Source organism: Cupressus sempervirens, chromosome 6 (genome assembly GCF_028749045.1).
Source record: "Cupressus sempervirens isolate cs-2001-9-10 chromosome 6, ASM2874904v1, whole genome shotgun sequence".
NCBI lineage: Eukaryota > Viridiplantae > Streptophyta > Pinopsida > Cupressales > Cupressaceae > Cupressus > Cupressus sempervirens.
This window is the reverse complement of record NC_143123.1, coordinates 153,993,967-154,016,528: the sequence shown is the minus strand read 5'-3', so window position 1 is coordinate 154,016,528 and position 22,562 is coordinate 153,993,967. Positions and strand designations below refer to the sequence as shown.

The 22,562-nt window shown below is 33.7% G+C and overlaps 1 pseudogene; it reads left to right on the top strand.

Moving 5' to 3' along the window:
• The first annotated feature begins 322 nt into the window (after positions 1-322).
• LOC149551701 (C4-beta,C20-epoxidase-like) overlaps positions 323-22,562 on the top strand; it is a 28,233-nt pseudogene continuing 5,993 nt past the window's right edge.

Sequence of the window (22,562 nt, the reverse complement as noted above, 5' to 3'; positions counted from 1 at the left end):
ATATAATAATAATAATAAAACCTCATGTCTTTATATAGCCAACCTTGTGCAACAAGTAGGACAAAAAAATCTTACAATATGTCCAAACATATGTAGATCATCAATGAATGGCCAACAAAAGTTTTATCTCTTTACTTTCTTTGATGCAATATTCCCTTATAAGTGAATGAACCACATTCTTTGTACATAATCAATGAACTGCCATCATAAGTTTTATCTCTTTACATTTTCTTTCTTTTGTTGTTTTCTTGACATAGTATTCCCTTATAAGTGAATGAACATACAAGTAAACCCACATTCTTTTCATCTATCCATACTGACTATGAACGATCTCCCAATAATTGATGTTTCTACACTTCTATCAGAGTTTGAAGATGGTGATCCTAGTCTTCAAAGTCTATGTAATCAAGTAAAAGAAGCTTGTGAGGAATGGGGAGTTTTCACATTGTCAATCATGGAGTGGAAGAGGAGATTCTAAATAGTGTGGACTCAGTTCCTAGAGATCTCTTTGATCTTCCATCCCAAGTAAAAGAAAGAGCCATTTGTCTTCCCTTTGATGGGTATTCCAAGGGCATTGGTCTTTCAGTTGGGGAAGCCATATGTTTCCCATCAATGCTCACTTCTAGTTTGATTCAACAATATGCACAAAAGCTATGGCCACATGGGAACTCTGAATTTTGGTATGTTATATAACTTGCTTTGATTCTTTAATGTGATCTGAAATTCATTTTAATCATTTCAACTAGGGAGTAATTGAAGTGTACTTCTATTCATTTGGACTTTCCTTTTTCTAAAGTATGCAATGTTTGAATGAGATTGTGCTTAGTGTGATAACGAAGTTTGTTCTAACCTTAGAGGGGGATCCCAAGCTTGTCTCACCTCTAGAGATTGATAATATATTGTATACACATCATGAATTACTAATTGTGGAATTTAATTTTGGGTGTTGTTAATGTTTTAATCTTTATTTTGTGACTAAGATTGTACATAGTGTAATTAATGACATTTTTTCTAAGATGAGAGTAGGATCTTAAGCTTGTCTTGGTAGTTGTCAAATCTTTAGAAATGACAATTTATTATATGCACATGAATTTCTAATTGTAGAACTCAATTTTGGGTATTCTTTAACCAAATGTCTCTAATTTGATTTTCTTGTTGTAATGTTCTATAACCTCTTTATATACTTAATATGTCCATAGTTGCTTAATTCAATGTAAAATTTAACTTCGAATACTCTTGAACCAAATCTCTCATGAGTAATGCTATAACTTTATGGATGGAAACTTTCTATAAGTTATTTATAATTGTTTTTCTATAGTTTCTCAATTCAATGTACTAAACTTTGGATGCCCCTAAATCAAATTCCTTTTTGTGATGTTGTCACTTTATGTATGTTAATAATCTATAAGTTTTTATACTAACATACCTATAGTTTCTCAATTCATTTTTTATGGCATACAATTCAATGACATAATAGATAGTTTCCAAAAAAGTTAGCTTTGGAGTGTGATATGTGAATTTTGAATGTGGTGTACAAGATCAAGCCACAAAACCTAGTCTCTAGTATTATGTGGCCCATGGATATGGATAATTTCCTACTAGAAGGTGGCATACAATTGATCTTAGCTAATTAATTATGGGTATGGCATGAACCAACTATATTTATTAAGCACTACAACTATGTAAAAACTAGTATAAAAATATACAATATTTTCTTTTATCCATTATTTTTCCCCCTAATTCGGTGTGTAGGTGAATTTAAAAATCATGCATGCCAATATAATTATATAATATAATATAAGTATTGTGTGAGAGGATAAAGTACTAGACCTTTGATTTGTTCTTCAATATCTTTGTGTACTTACAAAATGGAATGAGTCCCACAATTGTACACATGTTATTAGTTGTTCAATGTTTGTTAAGATCTCATTATGTTAAATATTATTTGCATTGATGTTTCATATGGCACAATGTGATCCATCATTAGGATAATAGAGAAATGTGGGGGGGTTGGGGGGGATTGTATTATTTTTGATAAAATTAGGGAGTCTACTTTCTTTTTTTATCAATGATAAAGGATTTTTATTAATAAATGGGTTTTGACCTGGTCCAAACTAGGGATGAATATAGGAAGGGTCCCACCTCACCAAGAAACTAACACAAGATAAGATTCATTAAATAAGCCTTCACACCAAGGATTAAAGTAGATCCACTCATTAAATGAGAGTGGATAATCATATCAAAGTCCCCTAATTTCCTAGATTTATTTTCCATCTTCCATTAAACTACTTTCCAACCTTCTTACAATTGAGTAACCTCCTTAGTCCACCTCAAGCGAATGATAGATTTGATTCTTTGTTTTAATGGCACACCATGCTACCCCCCAAGATCCATGTTTGTATTATCAAGACCATATTCATTCATGGCACTATTTCTAAAAGACTTAGAATGAGGTAAGAACTTGAAAATAGTTTCACTCTTCTCCTCCAATCTTGAGACATAGTTCCATATCTAGTTATGATAATTTTCCCCTATTGTGCTCACATTTGTAGATGAGGAATTATTTGTTTCTCCTAAAGATGTCTTATCAAGATCACACTGCAAGTTTTCTTTTCCTTTGTCTCAGACCATATTCTTTGAAATCTATAGATCCCTCATTATATCAAGCTTTGACTTTTGCTATAATTTTTCTTTAATCTTTTGGTTCATCACTCCCCCTTATTGCAATTGAATAAAGTGTAGGGGAAGACTCCTTCCACTAGGAGACATGTTTATGTACCATTTCTTTTGAGAAATTATTGGTATGCATTTAGTCTAGAAGTATTTTCTACATCTAAATGGGATGCCTTCATAATCTAAGTTGGTAGCACAAATATACCACTAGCCACATTTAAAGATACTTCTATTAGAAGATCTTTTTTCATGTCCATTTCAAGAAGAATGTGAGCAAAGGTAGTTTTAAAGTAACCCAATTAACCCTTTTCCACCTCTAAAGATCTACCTATGGTATTTTATGTAGCTTTAAAATATGACTTAAACCAAAATTGGAGTGGTAAGTTCGGTGATCTTACTCAAATAGAATTACTTTTGAAAGATCCAATTGTTGGGCTAAAAGTAGATGTTATGGCTTAGATTTTACACCCATGTGTAGAAGGTCATTTTAGCATTTTCCTAACTTATCCTAAGATTCAAAATCCTCATCATCCCTATCATCAACTAAATCATCACTCACTTCAAGATTCCCACCATGCAATTCTGACAATTTTGGACAACTATGCATCGTAGAGAAGTTCACCTAGCATGATAGCATCTGCAAATCTATAGACATGCATGTTGTCATTGGAGCATTATGTAAATTCTCAACATGCATTTTTTACACCCCTAATGATGTCTCTTGTGCACAAGGTTCTATTTGAGTCCATTAAATACCCTCTTTTAGCCTTATTTGGTTTGCTTACAAGTTCTTACAACTCCTTAGCTATTCATTTTGGACTTCATTTGAGCACCCTCACACTTTACAAGTTTCCTTGGATCTCCATATCCATCACTATTATGTAGCTTTCTGCATTGTCACATTATTCAAGATATTATTTCTTGGATCTACATCATGCACTTGAGATTTTCTCTCTTGTAAGGGATTTCTCTCATCCTTCATTTGTACCTTTGAAGTATATTATCTATTTTATTTCTATCTATTTTATAATAAACTTGTCGATTACCTTTATTTGGTTATCTATTACTGATTTCTTGTATCTAAATGGTTTTTGTGGAGGCATAGACACCAAAGCATGGACTTGGTTGAGGAAAGTCTCCAAACAACCACCATAGACCCTTTCTATTTCTTATTTGTACTTGTAGGTTTTCCTCACAAGTTTGTGAGCTTCAACTACGACCACATTATTACTCATAAAAATTGGGTCATGTTATCTCTTTATTCAACTTTATACTACATATGTTTCAGTCATCATCACATTTCCTTAGATTATCTTCATTTGGTATTCATGTTTTATCATTATTTTCATTTTCCTCTCATTTCACATTCCTAGAATAGCTCCTTTCTATTAGTTTTATAATTTTTTAGTTTATTTTAATTATCTTTCCTTCCTATTTTAGCATTTTGTTAATTTACTTTACATTCTATTTCCACCCATTTGTACTCTATCTTTACAAGATGTTGGTGCGTCACACCAAGGTCCAACATCTATGTTGTCCTAGACTCACACATAGGTCTTAGATAGTGATCTTGAGGAGCTCAATGTTTGGTCATTATAGTTATCTCTTTACTTTTCTATAATTATAATATTTTTATCCATCCACTTACTCTAGTTATAAACATCTAATTCAATCTTTATTAAATCACATTAAAGATATTTATACTTAACACTCACATTCAACCTTACTTAAGTATCCAAGTAAATTCTTCATTATGGATGATCTCCCTAGCACTCCTATATAGCAACAAGAGGTGGTGTGAGGAGATAATTCAATCCTTAAGACTTTGATTGATCTTTCAATCAATGTATTATTTAATTTTCTCCCCCACATTTTTGTGAAGTTGGTGTGAATAACTGCCCAAATAAATATGAATGTGGCGAATCCCTGTGATATTTAAAAATCAAACTATGTCAAGATATATTGTGAAAAGGTATAGAAGGCATAGTTATCCCCATGACTAGTACAATTGTGCTAGATTAGGACCATTGTTTTCCAAGAACATGAATGTAAATGATCTAAGAGGATTACAATTCTTTGGAATCCTAATTTTAGCACTTCATACTTGAAGGAAAAATTCCATCACTCCACACATGATAGTTCTCCATTGGAATCCTTTCTAGTTGTAGATCATGATTCAACTCTCATGCTTAAATTTGATAAGATCCAATCATTAAAGGAAATTCTATAGAACCTTGAAACATTCATTAAGTTAAAAGGTTCCTATATTGAAGCTACATAAACAATCTATAAATTAAGGTAATTATTGGTGGAAGATAAAGAAGGGCTTATTAAAGTACTCCTCATGATAAGAAAGATAGTAGAGGAAAATATATCTCTCACTCCTCTTGGCCAACATGAAACTCACTTGGGTATTACTATATAATAGATAGATCTTACCATACCTGGAACATCTATTTACATGGTAGAAGCTACTAAAATCACTACTCCTAGAAATAGTACTACTTTATCCTTTGAAGTAGTACTACTATTTCTAGTATTATAGTAAAAATGAACAACTTTGTGTTTGGTTCAAAAAATACCAGTTCTAATTCTAAGAGTGGTGGTGGTGAGCGAGTCACAAAAAAATGACCATCTTCCTTTCATAGGGGCAGGAATAACCCATTGCCTCTCTCTCCCCCTAGAAATTCAATTTTGAACACCATATTACAAAATATGGGTTAGCTACAATAACAGCTAGTCAATTTGTCAACTGTCACTGATCAAAGTTCTTTGACTCCCTTTTATCATCTCAGATCCTTGACTATGCAAGTGTTGGATATTTTTTCTCTACATGGGGCTGCCCTTAAATTTTAAAGGTAAAAAATTGATGGAGATCCATAGATCCATTTTGATTTCTTTTTAACTCAAAGCAACCATTATTACACTATGGATTATGCCTTTCTTAAGATATTCTTCTAATCTCTCAAAGGAGCTACCATGGAATGGTATAGTTCCCTTCCTAACTATTCTATTATGACCTACTTTGATCATTTTACCAAATACTTTTCTTGCTCTATCAAATGAAAACATTGGAAGAAAGGTTAGAGTTATTGACCTTTTACATCGTAAGTAGAGGCCAAATAAGAAATTTACTAATTTCATCTCAAGATATCATTCCATCTTTATCAAAGTACCTTATTCCATATCTAATGTCAATCTCCAAAGGATGTTAATTAGTAATATTTAGTCATCTCTAAGGAAAATTTTTCCCTATATCAATACAAAAAATTTACTTGTCATTGTAGTACATTGATGTAACATCATCAACCATACCTTAGTTTGGGGTTTCCTCAAATTATTATGTAGGGGATTCTACCTCTAGAGAATTTAAAAAAAAACAAATTGTGTCTAATGTTATGGAATTGACACAACCTAGTGTTGAGAGGTAGAAGGAGTCAAACATTCACTAGAATAGTATATTCCTATGATAGTGTCTCATAGAAGTTACTCAAGGATAATTTGGTGACTCTTCCAAAGATCGGGCTCCTTCTTAATAATTATCCTTATCCAGGATGGTATGATAGTTCAACATTAAATAAATACCATCATGTACATGGTCATGATATATGGTTTGTGTGCATATTTGATACCTAGTGTAAGACCAGATTGATAGGAGCACCATCAAGGTAAATTAGAGGAAGCATAAATCAAAAAATTCCATTGATAAGATGAAAAAAAAAAACATAAATATACTAATCCTTTTCCATTACATTCATCCAATTTTATAGTAGTTTCATCATCACCTCCTTCTCTAAGGGATAGTTCCTATGTAAACATGGTGTTCATCACACTTATTTCCTTGCAAGTCCAAATGGTACTAGAAACAACTATCTCTTTTACCCCTTTGGATGAGTCGTATAGTGGAGAGTCTTCTCTTTATTTTTTGGATCTTATTAATATAATATCTAGTAGGGTTGTCTTGGTAGACCCCTCATGTCAAGTTGACATTATCATATAGGAGGTACATCCTCCATGTATCAAGGAAAATATGATGAGTGTGAGGACACCATATGAATGCACATAAAATTGTTTGTACATCCTTTTGGGCCAACCATGCTAATGATTCGAATGAAACCCTAGGTGGTCTTCTCAACATTCCTAGTGATTCTAGAGTTGAATGTATCTAGCCTCAAAATAGGAATTCTCTATTTGACCTCTATTGGAGTCATCCCAGCTTTGATCAAAAATGTCTCAAGTTCCCTCATGAAAGGACTACCCATACTATGTAGGATATTGGATGTCATAAACTAGTGTCCAACGAGGGCTTTAACCTTGATCATTCTAGCTTACTTCAATAGGTCATTTTCATCCCTAGAAGGATGTCATGTTCCTTGCATATCTGGAATGTAAGGCAGGAAAGATGATCTTGAGATATGTAGTACCTTTCACTACTCTACCTTCTTATAAGTTAGATCAATGTGCATCTTGTTTGTCCCTTCATCATTAGGAGCTCAAGGATAGTGTGTTCCCATGAGAAAACATCTCTCCTACTAAATTTTACAAAAAAAGTATTTGTGTCTTCTATTCCTACTTTGACATCAAATGTGGATAAGGGATTAGACACCCTTGCTACAAAATCCAAATTTGTCCTTGTCTCCCACCATGCCCATCATTGAAGACATACTTTTCCCTACCATTTATGGTCATGTAAATAAGCCTCATAACATTGCACAATCCCTTATGGTGTTTTCTACTCATCTTTTGAGGGGACCACCTATTCATAGCTACTCACAAGAAAAAAATGAGGGAAGGTTACATGTAATTGGGCCTCTAGGGCCTCCATCATTAGCCACACCTCATACTTTATTTATTGGGACTGCTTGAGTTTCATAAATAGAATCAATAACCTCTCCCATAGATTAGGATGGTATCACACCCTAACAACCTTATCATACATGCCATACATATACATCAGAACTATCTTGTGTGTGAGTGTAAGTATCATTGATGGAAGATGTCCCTGTCTCATAAGGACACTGTGAGGGAATAAATAAAATCTCTTGAGGTTATGTGCACTAATGCCTCCACTTTCTACTCTATATCCTACTTTTTTCCCCCTCATCCTATCACTACCTTATTAATTCTCCCCTATACTAGAAGTGACCATCTAACTCATGCTAAGTGATTGTAGGCATTTATTTCCCCTTCACAAGAGCCTTTGTAGATCCTCGATCTTTTACCCATCCTACCATTTTCTAAACATGTGAACATGATTCACATGCAATTTATATCAAGCATCATAATTACCACTCAAACCACATCCATTTTATCTCATGATCATCATGATAGCCTCCCATATTTGCTAAAGGATGCTATAGTAGAGTAGAGGAACTCTGCTCTATTCTTTAAGAGAAAGTTTGAGTAGGATCCTATCCTAGATTGCAGGCATCACAAGTCTTCTATAGCATGCCCTTATTTCTTACAATGGAGAAATTTTTGAACTTCTCCTAAGTTCACTTCCTCCCCTTTCATAGAGGCCAAAAAAGAAGCTTCTTTATATGTATATCCGCATGGCTCTCATGCAAGAATTGATGCTTGTGTTTTTGAAACACTGGAGGAGGTTATGGTTTTGATGGAAGTCTTCATATAATCTCTCTTGATCACCATAGTAGATCTCCTAAATGAGGACCTTTTGACTACTCCATCCTTGGCTCTTGTTGTTGGAAGGGAACCTAGGGCTTCCAACATAGTTTTACCATTGTGATCTTGACCTCCCTTCCTATATTATAAATATTTGGTGAATGATTATCTATTAATGGATGACTTGTGAGGTTGGTACTTGCTTCTACATCTATAGATTGGCATGTGATTTCATGATCTCCCTACTAATTATCTTTCATTTTTGTTCCCTCATGGAATACCCTTGTAATTTTTTGGTAGCTAGAAAAATGGACTTTTTTTGTCATGCACCTTCTTCTATATATTATCTACTTCCTCTCTCTATCATACTTTTATTTTCAACATTTGGGGATGATAAAAAGTGTTGGGGACATTTAGGAACACCTTCCATATTGACAAATATTTTGATTTTTTTAGCTTCATATATTTAAATACAATCCAAGGATATAAGAGCTGAAATATCCCCTAAGATTAGATATATCAATGATTTTGGGTTTTGATGCTAACCCATTAGATCCCCTTGTCTTTGTGTAGATGTTGTAGAAACATGCATCACCCATTAGGAAGTGATATTCCTTGATAATATCATGTATGGTATAATTACACTAAAATATTTCCTTCCTTGGAATGATCCATTCTCCCCTATTAGTATTATATTCTATCCCAAGGGGTTTTTTCTATATGTGTTGGATTTGACCTTTCCTAATGATATCTCCACACCATAAGTTTTTTATTACAAGATTTTTTAAAATTCAGCATCATCTATCTTCCTGGGGGATAAACCACTATCATTGTGTCTTATTATTTCCTTATCACACTCCTATCTAGCTTACTGCTATAGTATCATCGTGATCTTAAGTTATCCTCACATAGCTAGCTAGATTAAAGCTATGTGCTTTGGTGTATTGTATCTAAGCCACCCTATCATGTGCCTATCTAGAAATTGGATTGTATGGAAGCACACAATAAAATTCTCCCTATCACATGCATATATAGAATTTTCTACATGTATTGAAAATTACCAAAAAATTCCCTATCATATGGGAACTTGGCATAACACAACTTGTTAGCCACATGAGCTTACTATTTTTGATCTCATATTGAACAAATTATCTTCATCATCTAGCATTCTTTCCTACACACACACACACACACACACACACACACACACACACACACACACACACACACACACACACACACACACACACACACACACACACACATATATATATATATAACTCATCAAAAATTACGAATTCCTAGCTAGGAGTAACCTAACATGAGAAAATTCCCATAGGTAAGTTAGGTAAGTCTTCTTGTATTTTATCTTTTCTTTTCCTCTAAAGGATAATATGCTCACTAAAATGGGAACAAAAATTGCTTAAATTTTACACTCCCTTGTAAAAAACCATTTTTCCATTTTCCCACTTTATCCTAAGACTCAACATCCATGACATCCCTATCATCAACCAACTCATCACCCACTTCAAGATTCCAACCCTAAAACCTTGATAGTTTTGGATAAGTGCATGGAGCAAAGATGTTTATATAATTTACTAGCATCAACAAATCAACAGAGGTGTAGGATATCTTTGGAGTGTTAAAAATTGTCAAACTATGTTTACAATTTCCCTAATGAGGGATCCCCCATATGGGATTCTATACGAGTCCATAAAAAACCCCTCTTTTGGCCTTCATTTTTTCTATGTACAACTCCATTTCTATTCATTCTCGACTTCGTTTGATCACTCTCACACTCTAAAATTTCTCTTGGCTCTCCATATCCATCACTATTTTATATTTTCAAGCTATTCTAATTGTCATTTATTAGGTACATGTTACACACTTGATATTATCTCTCTTGTATGGGAGTTCTCTCATCCTTTATTTGTGTCTTTGAAGCATATTATCTATCACATATCTTTCTATTTCATAATAGAGTTTTTTGTTACCTTTATGCTATTATCTATCAAAAATTTATTATGTCTTAGTTTTTATTGTAAAGGAGGAGACACCAAAATAGGGACTTGACTAATGAAAGTCTCCAAATAATCACACCAACCCCTTTATCTATCTTGTTTATGTCTAGGTTTTATTTATGGTTTTGTGAGCTTAAAAAATGACTACATTATCATTCATTAAAATAGCTTCATATTATCTCTTTATTTCATATTTTATACTATGCATAATCTAGTTATTATCTCATTTCATTAGATTATCTTTATTTGATATTTGTAGTTTATTATTATATCATTTTCTCTTATTTCACATTCATAGAATATTTCCTTTATATTAGTTATATACTCTATTATTTTCTCTTTTTTGTCTTGAATCCCTAGTTTAGCACTATATTAGTTTACTTTACATTCTATTTCCATCCAATTTTATTATATATGTACAAGACACCAATGCACCACACTAGGGTCTAACATCTATGTTGTATTCCTAGACTCATATGTGTGTCCAAAATAGCGAGCTTGTAAAACTTAGTGTTTATTCGATAAGGAAGCAAAGGCGTGTAAAATCACTTCCTACACTAATCTTGAGAGGATAATTATGGGAATTCAACTAACTATTATAGAGATATCAATAAATGTATAATAATATAATAATAAATGCATAACACAATGATTACCATGGGGAAACCCTTTCGGGAGAAAAACCCCACCCTCCAATGAAAGAAACATAATAAACTGATCTACCAATAGAAGGAACATCAACTAGGCTAAATACATCCAAATGGATTAGATCCAAAATACATGAGGAATTATGAGAATTTGAGTAAAATTAAACATGGTTTTGTTTACCATAGATACAATGCTCACAAAAATCAAACTCAAGATTGTAGTCATTCAACCCATCATCAAGGTTTTTATTTTTTAAGGTTTGTAGACCCTTCTCACCTATGTGGCTGAGTCTCTAGTGCCATAACATAGTCTTCTATATAGACAACTTTGATTTAGTAGATAGAGCACCCTTGGGTACCCAAAAATCATGACCATCTATTGAAAGAGAAACCCTCTCCTTCTCCAACAAAGTAGTCCTCTTCATAATCTTATTAGAAGTACTATTGCACTCAACCATGCATGCATAAATCTGGTACAAGATACCCAATTTGCATCCTCTTGCTATCACCATAGTACCTCTCATCATTTTCACACCTACTTCAAAAAATTATACATGCACACCTGCATCAATTAGTTTGCTAACAAATAACAAATTCCTTGCTAGTCTCGAGATATGAAAGACACCATCAAATCTTCTAATTCTTCTATTAGGAAATTTCACATGAATACTTCCATGACCAACAATATCAAGAACTGAGTTATGACCCAAATACACCTTACCACAATCAATTTTTTCATACTCACTAGAGCAATTTCTATTAGGAGTAATGTGAAAAGATGCATTTGAGTCTATCAACCATGCATTGTCACCTACATGGGTGGCCAAGGCTATGATGAAAACATCTCCATCTTCCTTCTTGGACTCAAAATCAAAATCTTGCTTCTTCTTCTTCTTCTTCTTCTTTCCCTCTTTGTAGTCCTTTAAGAAGTGTACAAGTTTACCACAATTCCAGCAAAGTGCCTTAGATTGACCATGAGATTTTGATCTCCTCTTATTCTTGGACTTAGAATGGCAATGCTACTTTTCATTCTTGCCTCTTTCTTTTGGTCTTCCTTGAACACTCAAAGCCTCTTTGGAATTCAAAGAGACCTTCCTTCTCATCTTCTTAGAAAGTAGAGAACCAACAATGTCCTCCATCTTCAAGACAATTGAAGTTCTCCCTATGGCCATGACAAGGCTGTCCCATGAGTCTGGCAATGAACAAAGAAATATATGACACCTTTCCTCTTTATCCATCGACACTCCACTTGAGGTCAACTAAGTCACCAGCATATTAAAACTTTCAAGATACTTAGAAATTCATCTACCTTCTTCCATTCTCAAGGTATACAACTTCTTCCTCAAGAAAATCTTGTTCGCAAGTTATTTTTCTTGATAGATCTCATTTAGCTTCTTCTAAAACTTCTTCATAGTAATTTCTTCATGGACATTAATCATAATCAATTCTGTAAGACACAATCTAATGACACCTTTAGATCTTTTATCTATCACATCATACTATGTAGCTAAAGATAGATCTATGGGCCTTATCTTATTCTCATCAATTGCATCCCATAGATCCCAATTAGTCAATAGATATTCCATTCTTAGCTTCCACATCTCAAAGTTTGTGGTAGAAAACTTCTCTAGATCAATCCTCCTTGATATGTTTTCCATCTTTGCAATCTTGCAACACAAAACTTAAAACATCTACACAAGCTCCCAGTCAAACCTTGATTAGCTCAAAAAACCCTGTACCCAACAAATAGATCAAAAACTGGCTAGGCTCTAATACCAATTGTAAGGAAGAAAAGGTCCATGGAATCACTTCCTACACTAATCTTTGTTGGAAATCTAATTGAAAAGATCATTTATGAAGAAGATTAAAGATCAAAGAAAGAGATTATTGTTAAAAGAATATTTTCAATCATTATTTTGTCATTGATGTCAAACCTACTATTTTTAGGAATGGAAATTGCTTATAAGATCCAATTACGATCACTTAGCTGATTGATGAAGAGGATTTGATCAACAAGATGTAACAAGAGCACCTAAGGGAAAGGTTGAGTTACGATGTTGTAATAAAGTGCAAGGATCAGTTAAGAAAATGGTTAAATGATGTATTGATAACATACTTCAAGATACAGAGGTTGGCCACACTTAGAAATATTGGAGGAATAAGTTATAATAAGGATGACTGCAAAGCTTAAACTAAGTTCATCAGTGAGTGTTGAGCAAGCTAGTTGAAGCTAAGGAAATTTTTAGTTGGAATCGAGTATCAAAAAATCTAGTGTGTGCCAAGTGAAGTTCAAGTGCTGAACAAAGTAATAGGTGCTGAGCATTAGAAAATCTTAGTTGGTGCCAATTGAACTTTAGGTGTCGAGCATCAATAAAAACACAGTTGATGCTGAGTAACACTGTATGTGACGAGTATCAAGATTTCAATAGTGCAAAGCTACTGCATTATTTTAAAAGTCAAGATTCACCAAATCTGAGCTAACATAGTTGTTACCTAGATTTTTTTGAACCATTTGGAGTATAACGATGATGAGCTAATGGCATAAAATTCTACGTAAACTGGTTTTGAGCAAATTGAAGAGGATTCTTCATGATGTTTCTAGAGGAAACATAATATGGGTTAGATACAATGAATCCTACCTAATCCATATGAATTGAAATTAAAGGAGAGAAGAATCAAGTGAGAAAAGAAAATCCAAGACTTCTATTTAAGGAGCCATAGACCAAGAAGCAAGAGCTACTAGAGTGCCAAATTGAAAAGTGGTTAGAAGGGTGTCAAGGAGAAGGCATCTAGGAGAAGGAAGAATAGAGCATAGAGCCTCTACTTCTATTGGTGGTCAAGAAGAGATGATTGTACTAGTAAACTGAGCATGAAGACTCAAGGAGACTAAGCTTGAAAGGAGGGCAAGTTGTCAAGAGTTGCAGAGACTAAAAGCTAGGCAAATGAAGAAGAGTTGAATGGTGATCTAAATTCTGCAAGTTGAGTTGTATGTTGTAATCATGTCAAAGACTTTCTAATACTCTCTAGAAATTTTATTAGATATGGAAATCCTATGGACTTAGGTTGGTTTAATAGCCATTTGTAAATCCTTTAATAGGGTGGCATTCTAAGTGAATGTTCTAAAGTCCTCTAATCAGACCCACTTCTAACAGGGTGGTTAAATCCTTTAACCATGTCACATTTAATAGTGTGTTGTAAGCATTTAACAGGGTAGGACTTTTACAAGGCATCACTTTAGAAGAGTGAGAATTGAGTAGCATGTTATTGGTGATTTTTGCCAAATTGGGTTACCACGTAAATTACTATGTTATGTGTTGATCTTTTTATGTGTTATGCTTGCATTTTGATTTATAGTAACTTGCTGAATAGGAATGTTTAAGCTTGGATGAATGAATGGTTGAATGGGCTTACTAAACTTAGTAAAAATTTTGAATTGGACATGTTTGACCTTGAATAACTGATTCAACCCCCCTACTCCCTAGCTCTGAGTTATTCTAAAGTATTTCTAACAATTGGTATTAGAGCCATCTGCTGATTTAGTTTCAAGGTACTATAAGTAGGAAGATGAAGATGTCCAAGAGAAAAGTTCAACTAAGACAACTTTATTGCATGAAAAATTTTGATGAAATTGCACCTTGGATCAATAGGTGATTATGCAAAAAAACTTCAAGTCGAATAGAACACATAGACCTAGCTGGACCTCTTACTACAGATGATTTGAACAAAAGGAAGGAGCACAATTAGGCAATGTTGGAGATTGCCTCTACACTCAGCTATGTAGAATATGATGACATCAAAGATTGTGACACTACATTCAAAATATGGAAAGCCCTAATAGACATCTATGGAAGAGATCTAAATGTTTAGAGTGTAAAGAGAGAAAGCCTTAGAGGAAAGTTTGATGACATGAAAATGGAGGAAGGAGAAAATGTTGCTAGAATGAAAGAAGTGGTAAGTGTTATAAGGAGTCTAGGTGGTCAATTGGAAGAAGAGACTGTCAATAGAAAATACTTGAGAACCCTGCTCCCTATCTATGCTATTAGAGTTTTAGCCATCCAAGAACTAAGGTGTGTACAAAGGAACACACTAACATTTGAAGGAATTGTAGAAAGACTTACTACATTTGAATTGTCCAACTTTGACAACTACAGACCTAAGAACCTTGAATATGCTTTCAAGGCCAAGCTAATATTGAAGGACACTAAGAAGGTGACATCAAACAAAAAGAGAAGAAAAGGAAAACATGCATCCAGTGATAGCAATATAGATGAGGAAGATGTGGAACAATTGGAAGCGCTACTAGCTAGAAGATTCCATAGAGGCAAAGGTAAATTCAAAGGTAAGATCCCTATCATACATTTCAAAAATAATGAAGTAGGCCATATTGCTGCAAGATGTACATAGAAGAAGAATTACAAAAAAGGAGACAAGTATAAGAACAAGAGAGAAGATGATAGCAAAGACTACAAGGAAAATGGCAAGAGATGCTACATTGTTGAAGAAGACTCTGATGAGAATGATGATGAAGTAGTCTATGTGGCCATGAAGGATGAATCAGATGAAGATGAAGCTATAGCACTAGTAACTTATGTAAACAAGAATGACAAGTGGATCATAGATAGTGGATTCTCACATCACATGATAGGAGACAAAAGTAAGTTCATTACCTTTACTCAATACGATGGAAATAGTGTTAGATTTGGTAATGATGCTCCATGTCAAATAAAAGGGAAATGCTCAATTAAACTTATAGAGAAAATTTTATGTGATAATGCATACTATGTTGAAGGACTGAACTACGATTTGTTGAGTGTACCATAGTTAGGCAATGTAGGTTGCAAAGTAAAATTTGGAAACAAGTCTACCAAGATCTATGATACTAATGGAAATCTGATAGGAAAAGATGAACAAACTAGGAATAATCTATTTTACCTAGATATGAAAGATGCAACTTGTCTTGTCATTAGACTTGATGATGTGTGGTTAAGGCATAAAAGGTTGTGTCATGTTAACTTTGACAATCTGATTAGCATTAACAAAATGAAGAAATTCAGAGGTTTTCCTAAACTGAAGAAGCCTGAAAATACAATGTGCAAACAATGTCAACTAGGGAAGATGACCAAGTCTAGTTTCAAAATAAAAACATATGCTTCCAAAGAAGTACTAGAGTTAGTCCAAACAAACTTACGTGGTCCAATAGAAGTGCAAAGTTACCTAGGAGATAAATACATAATGATTTTTGTAGAGGAATATTCTAGGATGATGACTGCTATGTTCTTAAAGAAAAAATATGATGCATTTCAAATGTTCAAGTGGTATTTGGCCAGAGTTGAGAAGGAAATAGGAAATAGTCTAAAATGCCTAAGGTTAGATAGAGGAGGTGAGTTTACATCAAAAGAATTTGACATATTCTACAATGACAAAGGTATCAAAAGGAAAATATTAGCACCGAGAACTCCACCTCAGAATGGCATTGCTAAAAGAAGAATTAGATTAGAGATAGACTATGCAAGAACCTTGATGATGGAGAAGAATGTAGCTCTAAAGTATTGGAGAGAAGTTTTAAGTACTATTGTTTACACCCTGAATAGAGTCCAAGTCAGGAAAGGTACAAATGCAACACCTTTTGAATTGTGGTATGGTCACTTACCTACTATAAAACATTTCAAAGTCTTTGCTTGTAAATGCTATATTCTTAAAGACATTAGAAGTGGAAAGTTTGATGCAAAAAGTGATGAAGGCACATTCCTTGGATACTCCACTAGAAGCAAAGCATACAAGTGTTTGAATACTAACACTAACAAAATTGTGGAGAGTGCAAATGTAAATTTTGATGAGCATGCAAAAATCCAAGTTGATGAGTCCAAGCAATCAGAGGATTATAGATCAATTAGAGGATTATAGATCTTTTGTATATTTCTATGAAGGAATGACTATTGAAGAACATGCTGCCAATCAAGTTAGGAATCAAAAAAATTTTTTAGTATCAACTGAGTCATAGCCAGTGAATGCCGAGCTACATTCAAAAGCCAAGTTGTAGAATGAAGAAAATGCACATTCTAACTCTAAAAATAGTATACATGAAATAAATGATGAAGTACCAGATGAAGAAGAACAAAATGACTCTAAAGCTAAAGGATCAAACATGGAAAGAAGGATAGAACCAAGGTTAGCCAAGTATGTGAGAAGAAATCACCCTACAAATCAAAGGATTGGTGACAATGATGCCAACCAATGACAAAGAATAGACTAAGGAATGAATCATGCTTGTTAAGCAAGGTTGAGCCCAAAACAATGAAAGATGCACTTCAAGATGATGACTAGTATAAAGCTATGGAAGAAGAGATAGACTAGATTGATAAGAACAAAACTTGGACCTTAGTTCCTAGACTAGCTAATAAGAATGTAATTGGTACCAAATAGGTATTTAGAAACAAACTTGATGAGAATGGTGAGATAACAAGAAACAAAGCTAGATTAGTTTGCAAATGCTATGCACAAGAAGAAGGACTAGATTATGGGGAAACATTTGCCCCTGTTGCAAGAATGGAAGCAGTAAGAACATTACTTGCATATGCTACTTACAAAGGTTTCAAAGTCTATCAAATGGATGTGAAGTCTACTTTTTTGAATGGTATATTAGAAGAGGAAGTCTATATTGAACAACCAGAGAGATTTGTTGATGAAAAGAACAAGGATATGGTCTGCAAAATGCACAAGGCACTTTATGGTTTGAAGCAAGCACCTAGAGCATTATATGAGAGACTACACAAATATCTTGTGAAGATAGGATTTGAGAGAGTAGATGACAAAAACAACTTGTACATCAAGGTTGAAAAAGGTAAAGACATTTTGATATCTAAAATCTTTGTTGATGATATAATATTTGGAGGAAAAGATGTTCTATGCAAAGATTTTGCTGATCAAATGAAACATGAGTTTGAAATGTCAATGTTTGGAAAAATTAAATTCTTTGTTGGATTGCAAGTACATCAATTGAAACATGGCATATTTATGACCCAATCAAAATACATCAAGGAGATACTCAAGACATTTGGGTTAGAAGACTCAAAACTAGTTAGCACACCAATGGCAATAGGACATAAGTTATCAAAGAATGATGAGTCAACTAAAGTAAATCAGACAATATATAGATCAATAATTGGAAAGTTGAAATATGTTGTACATAGTAGACCAAACATTGCATTAGTTGTTGGAATAGTGGCAAGATTTTTTGCAAATCTAAGAGAAAATCACCTGATGGCAGTGAAGAGAATACTGAGGTATCTAAAAGGAACTTATGACTTTAGTTTGTACTACAAGAGGAGTGAAAAGTTTGAACTAAGAGCTTACACTAATGTAGATTGGGGAGGTAATATTGATGACAAAAAAAGCACTAGTGGAGGAGCACTTTTCTTGGGAAAAGATTGATTACATGAACCAGAAAAAAGCAAAGTTGTACCTCACGTTCCACTGTAGAAGTTGAATATGTTGCAGCTGCTATAAATTACACCAATATTGTATGGATCAAACATTTTATGCAAGGTATGAAGGAAGAGGTAAATGACCCTATGATACTTTATTGTGATAAGACAAGTGCTATCAAAATATCAAAGAACCTTGTAATGCATGCTAAAACCAAACATATTGCAATCAAGTATCACTATGTAAGAGAATTGGTGGAAGACAAAAAAGTGAAGATGGAATATGCTAGCTCAAAGGAACAGATTGCTGAAATCTTCACAAAAGCACTACCTAAAAATGATTTTGAGTATCTTAGAGGTAAGTTAGGGGTGATACCCCTAACCAAGGCTACTTTAGTAAAGAGAAAGACTACGCTGCATCAAACGAGCTAATTGTTGAGATATTACAACTTGATGTAGAGGATGATTACTTTAGGATTCATGCCTGAAGTAACTGAAGTGATGAAGCTCCAAATCAGTCACAAGCAAGGTGACAAAGGGAGAAATTGAATGAACTTTCAAATGGTACACTTGCATAATGAGATGCTGAAATAATGTCTCTTTGGTATTGTTGTCAAAGAGGGAGAAATATCAAGAAACTGAACAACAACTATTTAGTAGATAAAGAATGAAGAAAGAGGGAGAAGTAGATAGAAATGATCAATAGTTGAAGGAAAAGATGAAGAAGCTAATAAGAACAAATAAAGAATAGTAGAAGATAAGCAATGCATAGAGATGGAGAGAAGAAAAGAAAGGATACAACATCTAAGAGGGAGAAATAGAAAGGAAGCAATCAGGATAGTAGATCAAAAGATGGAGATGTAAAAACTAATGGTAACAATTTTCTTTTTGACATTTGACTTAAAGTTCTAACCTAGTTAGCATGTGGTTGAATAGTTAAGTTTGATGTTTGATCAGTTTGGTTTGCCATCAATGCCAAAGAGGGAGATTGTTGGAAATCTAATTGAAAAGATCATTGATGAAGAAGATTGAAGATTAAAGAAAGATATTGTTGTTAAAAGAATTTTTTAAATCATTTTTTTGTCATTGATGTCAAACCTACTATTTTTTGGAATGGAAATTTATTATAAGATCCAAGTACTATCACTTAGTTGATTGATGAAGATGATTTGATCAACAAGATGTAACAAGAGCACCTAAGGGAAAAGTTGAGTTATGATGTTGTAATGAAGTGCAAGGACTAGTTAAGAAAATGGTTAAATGATGTATTGATAACATACTTCAAGATACAAAGGTTGGCCACACTTAGAAACATTGGACGAATAAGTTATAATAAGAATGACTGCAAAGCTTAAACTAAGTTCATCAGTGAGTGCTAAGAAAGCTAGTTGAAGATGAGCAAATTTTTAGTTCGAACTGAGTATCAGAAAATCTAGTGTGTGCCGAGTGAATTTTAGGTGTTGAGAAAAGTAACAAGTGCCAAGCATCAAAAAATCTTAGTTGGTGCCAAGTGAACTTTAGGTTTTGAGCATCAATAAAAACACAATTGATGCCGAGTAACACACTATGTGTCGAGTATTAGGATTTCAATAGTGTTGAGCTACTACATTATTTTAAAATTCAAGATTCACCAAATCTGAGCTGACATAGTTTTTACCTAGAATTTTATGAACTTTTGGAGGAAAAGGATGATGAGCTAGTGGCACAAAACACTACATATATAGTTTTTGAGAAAATTCAAGAGGATTCTTCATGATATTTCTAGAGGAAACATAATATGGGTTAGATAAAATGAATCCTGCCTAATCCATATTAATTTAAATTAAAGGAGGGAAGAATCAAGTGGGAAAAGAAAATCCAAGAATTCTATTTAAGAATTCATAAACCAAAAAGAAAGAGCTACTAGAATGCCAAATTGTGAAGTGGTTAGCAAGGAGTCAAGGAGAAGGCATCTAGGAGAAGGAAGAATAGAGCATAGAGCCTCTACTTCTACTAGTGGTCAAGAAGAGATGATTGCACTAGTACATTGAGCATGAAGACTCAAGGAGACTAATCTTTAAAGGAGGGCAAGCTATCAAGAGTTGTAGAGACTAAAAGCTAGGCAAATGAAGAAGAGCTCAATGGTGATTTGAATTCTATAAGTTGAGTTGTATATTGTAATCAGGTCAAAGAATTTCTAATACTCTCTAGAAATTTTATTAGATATGGAAATCCTATGGACTTAGGTTGGTTTAATAGCCATTTGTAAATCCTTAAATAGGGTGGCATTCTAAGTGAATGTTCTAAAGTCCTCTAATCAGGCCCACTTCTAACAGGGTGGTTAAATCCTTTAACTAGGTCACATTTAACAATATGTTGTAAGCCTTTAATAGGTTAGGCCTTTCACAAGGCATGACTTCAAAAGAGTGAGAATTGAGTATCATGTTACTCATGGTTTTTACCAAATTGGATTTACATGTAAATCACTGTGTTATGTGTTGATCTTTTTATGTGTTATGCTTGCATGTTGATTTCCAGTAACTTGTTGAATAGGAATGTTTAAGCTTGGATGAATGAATGGTTGAATGGGGTCACTAAACTTAGTAAAAAGTTTGAATTGGACATTTTGGACCTTGAATAAATGATTCACCACCCCCCCCCGCCCTGCGAGTTATTCTAAAGAATTTCTAACAATCTTGAGAGGACAATTATGCAAATTCAACTAACTATTGTAGAGATCTCAAGAAATGTATAATAATATAATAAGGAATGCTTAACATAATGATTACCATGGGGAAACCCTTCTAGGAGAGAATCCCACCCTCCAAAACCTACACAATGTATTCTCAAATCAAGAAAACTACAATACACTTGCAATGCAAGTTCTTATAGGAGTGCATCACCACAACTCAAACTTAGACTCGGACTCAGAGAGACTCCTTCTAGCACTTATTCTTGTAAACAAATCTCAATGATTCAAACACCAACCCAAGCCCTCCTTTTATAGTGATTTAAAACTTGGAAGCCATTTGTGGTCTTACAAAACCATGGGCCAAAACAATGGCCAAAGCAACCATGCCACATGTTACCCAATTGTCATTTGTAACTCCAAGAATAGCATTTTCATCCATAATTTTGTCCTCTAGTTTAGACCCCCATAAAAGTCATATAATGAATTGTTAAATATGCTAAAAATAGCCCTCCTATATTATACTAAGGACAAGATTCATTTTTAACAACTCATACACCTTTTTCCAACTCATAAACCTAGGGAAAACTACTACAAACAAATTCTAGAATTTTTCAGAGAAAGCTTGCAAGGTTGAGACACAATTCTCAACATATTCACTATAGTTAGCCTTCCATTTTCTATAATCAAAATATTTTTATTCATCCACTTACTCTAAATATAGACATCTCATTCAAACTTAATTAATTAAATACATTAAAGTCATTTACACTCAAATAGTCACATTCAACCATCTTAAAGTATCAAAGTAAATTCTCTATCATGTTTGATTTCCCTAGTACTTCTTTCTAACAATGTATGGTAGTGCAAGGAGATAATCCATCCCTTGAGACTTTAGCTAGTCTTTAGGTTGGTGTATCATTTTCTTCACCATAACAAGATACCAAGGTTTCACTAGAAGCATATGGTTATTCTCCCAAATCTATTGTGTGGACAAAATGTTTTGGCTATCATGCACATTGCTAAACCAAAGCATAAAAATATATTATGTTTTCATGTAGATCTTAATAATAACTCCCATAAAATGGCTCTAATGATCTAGGATGTATTTATAAAGATCTCCCAAACTTGACCAAAAACCCTTAAACCTGCTAATCAAGCTTGACTTTGTAAAGAACTCTTTATTCTCTTCTATCTCTTCTTTAGTTTATTAATCCATCCTAACAATGATCCTATGTGCATGAGGTTCTATACATTTGTATACTATTCACTCAGCATGCCCCTTTGGGAACCTTCTTAATGGCTACTATGTATAGTAAAGTAATCTTTGCATTAATACCCTATGAACCCTTGATTTATTGCTATACACATATGCTCATTGTCACCAATGCTTTTGTTATCAAAATTAGAGAAAGTGTAAGAGATACACATTCTCCTTTGATTTTTCAAACCTTGAACTTGGACCTTTAGGTTCAAGGTTCAACATTCAACAATGTCCCTTGAGATG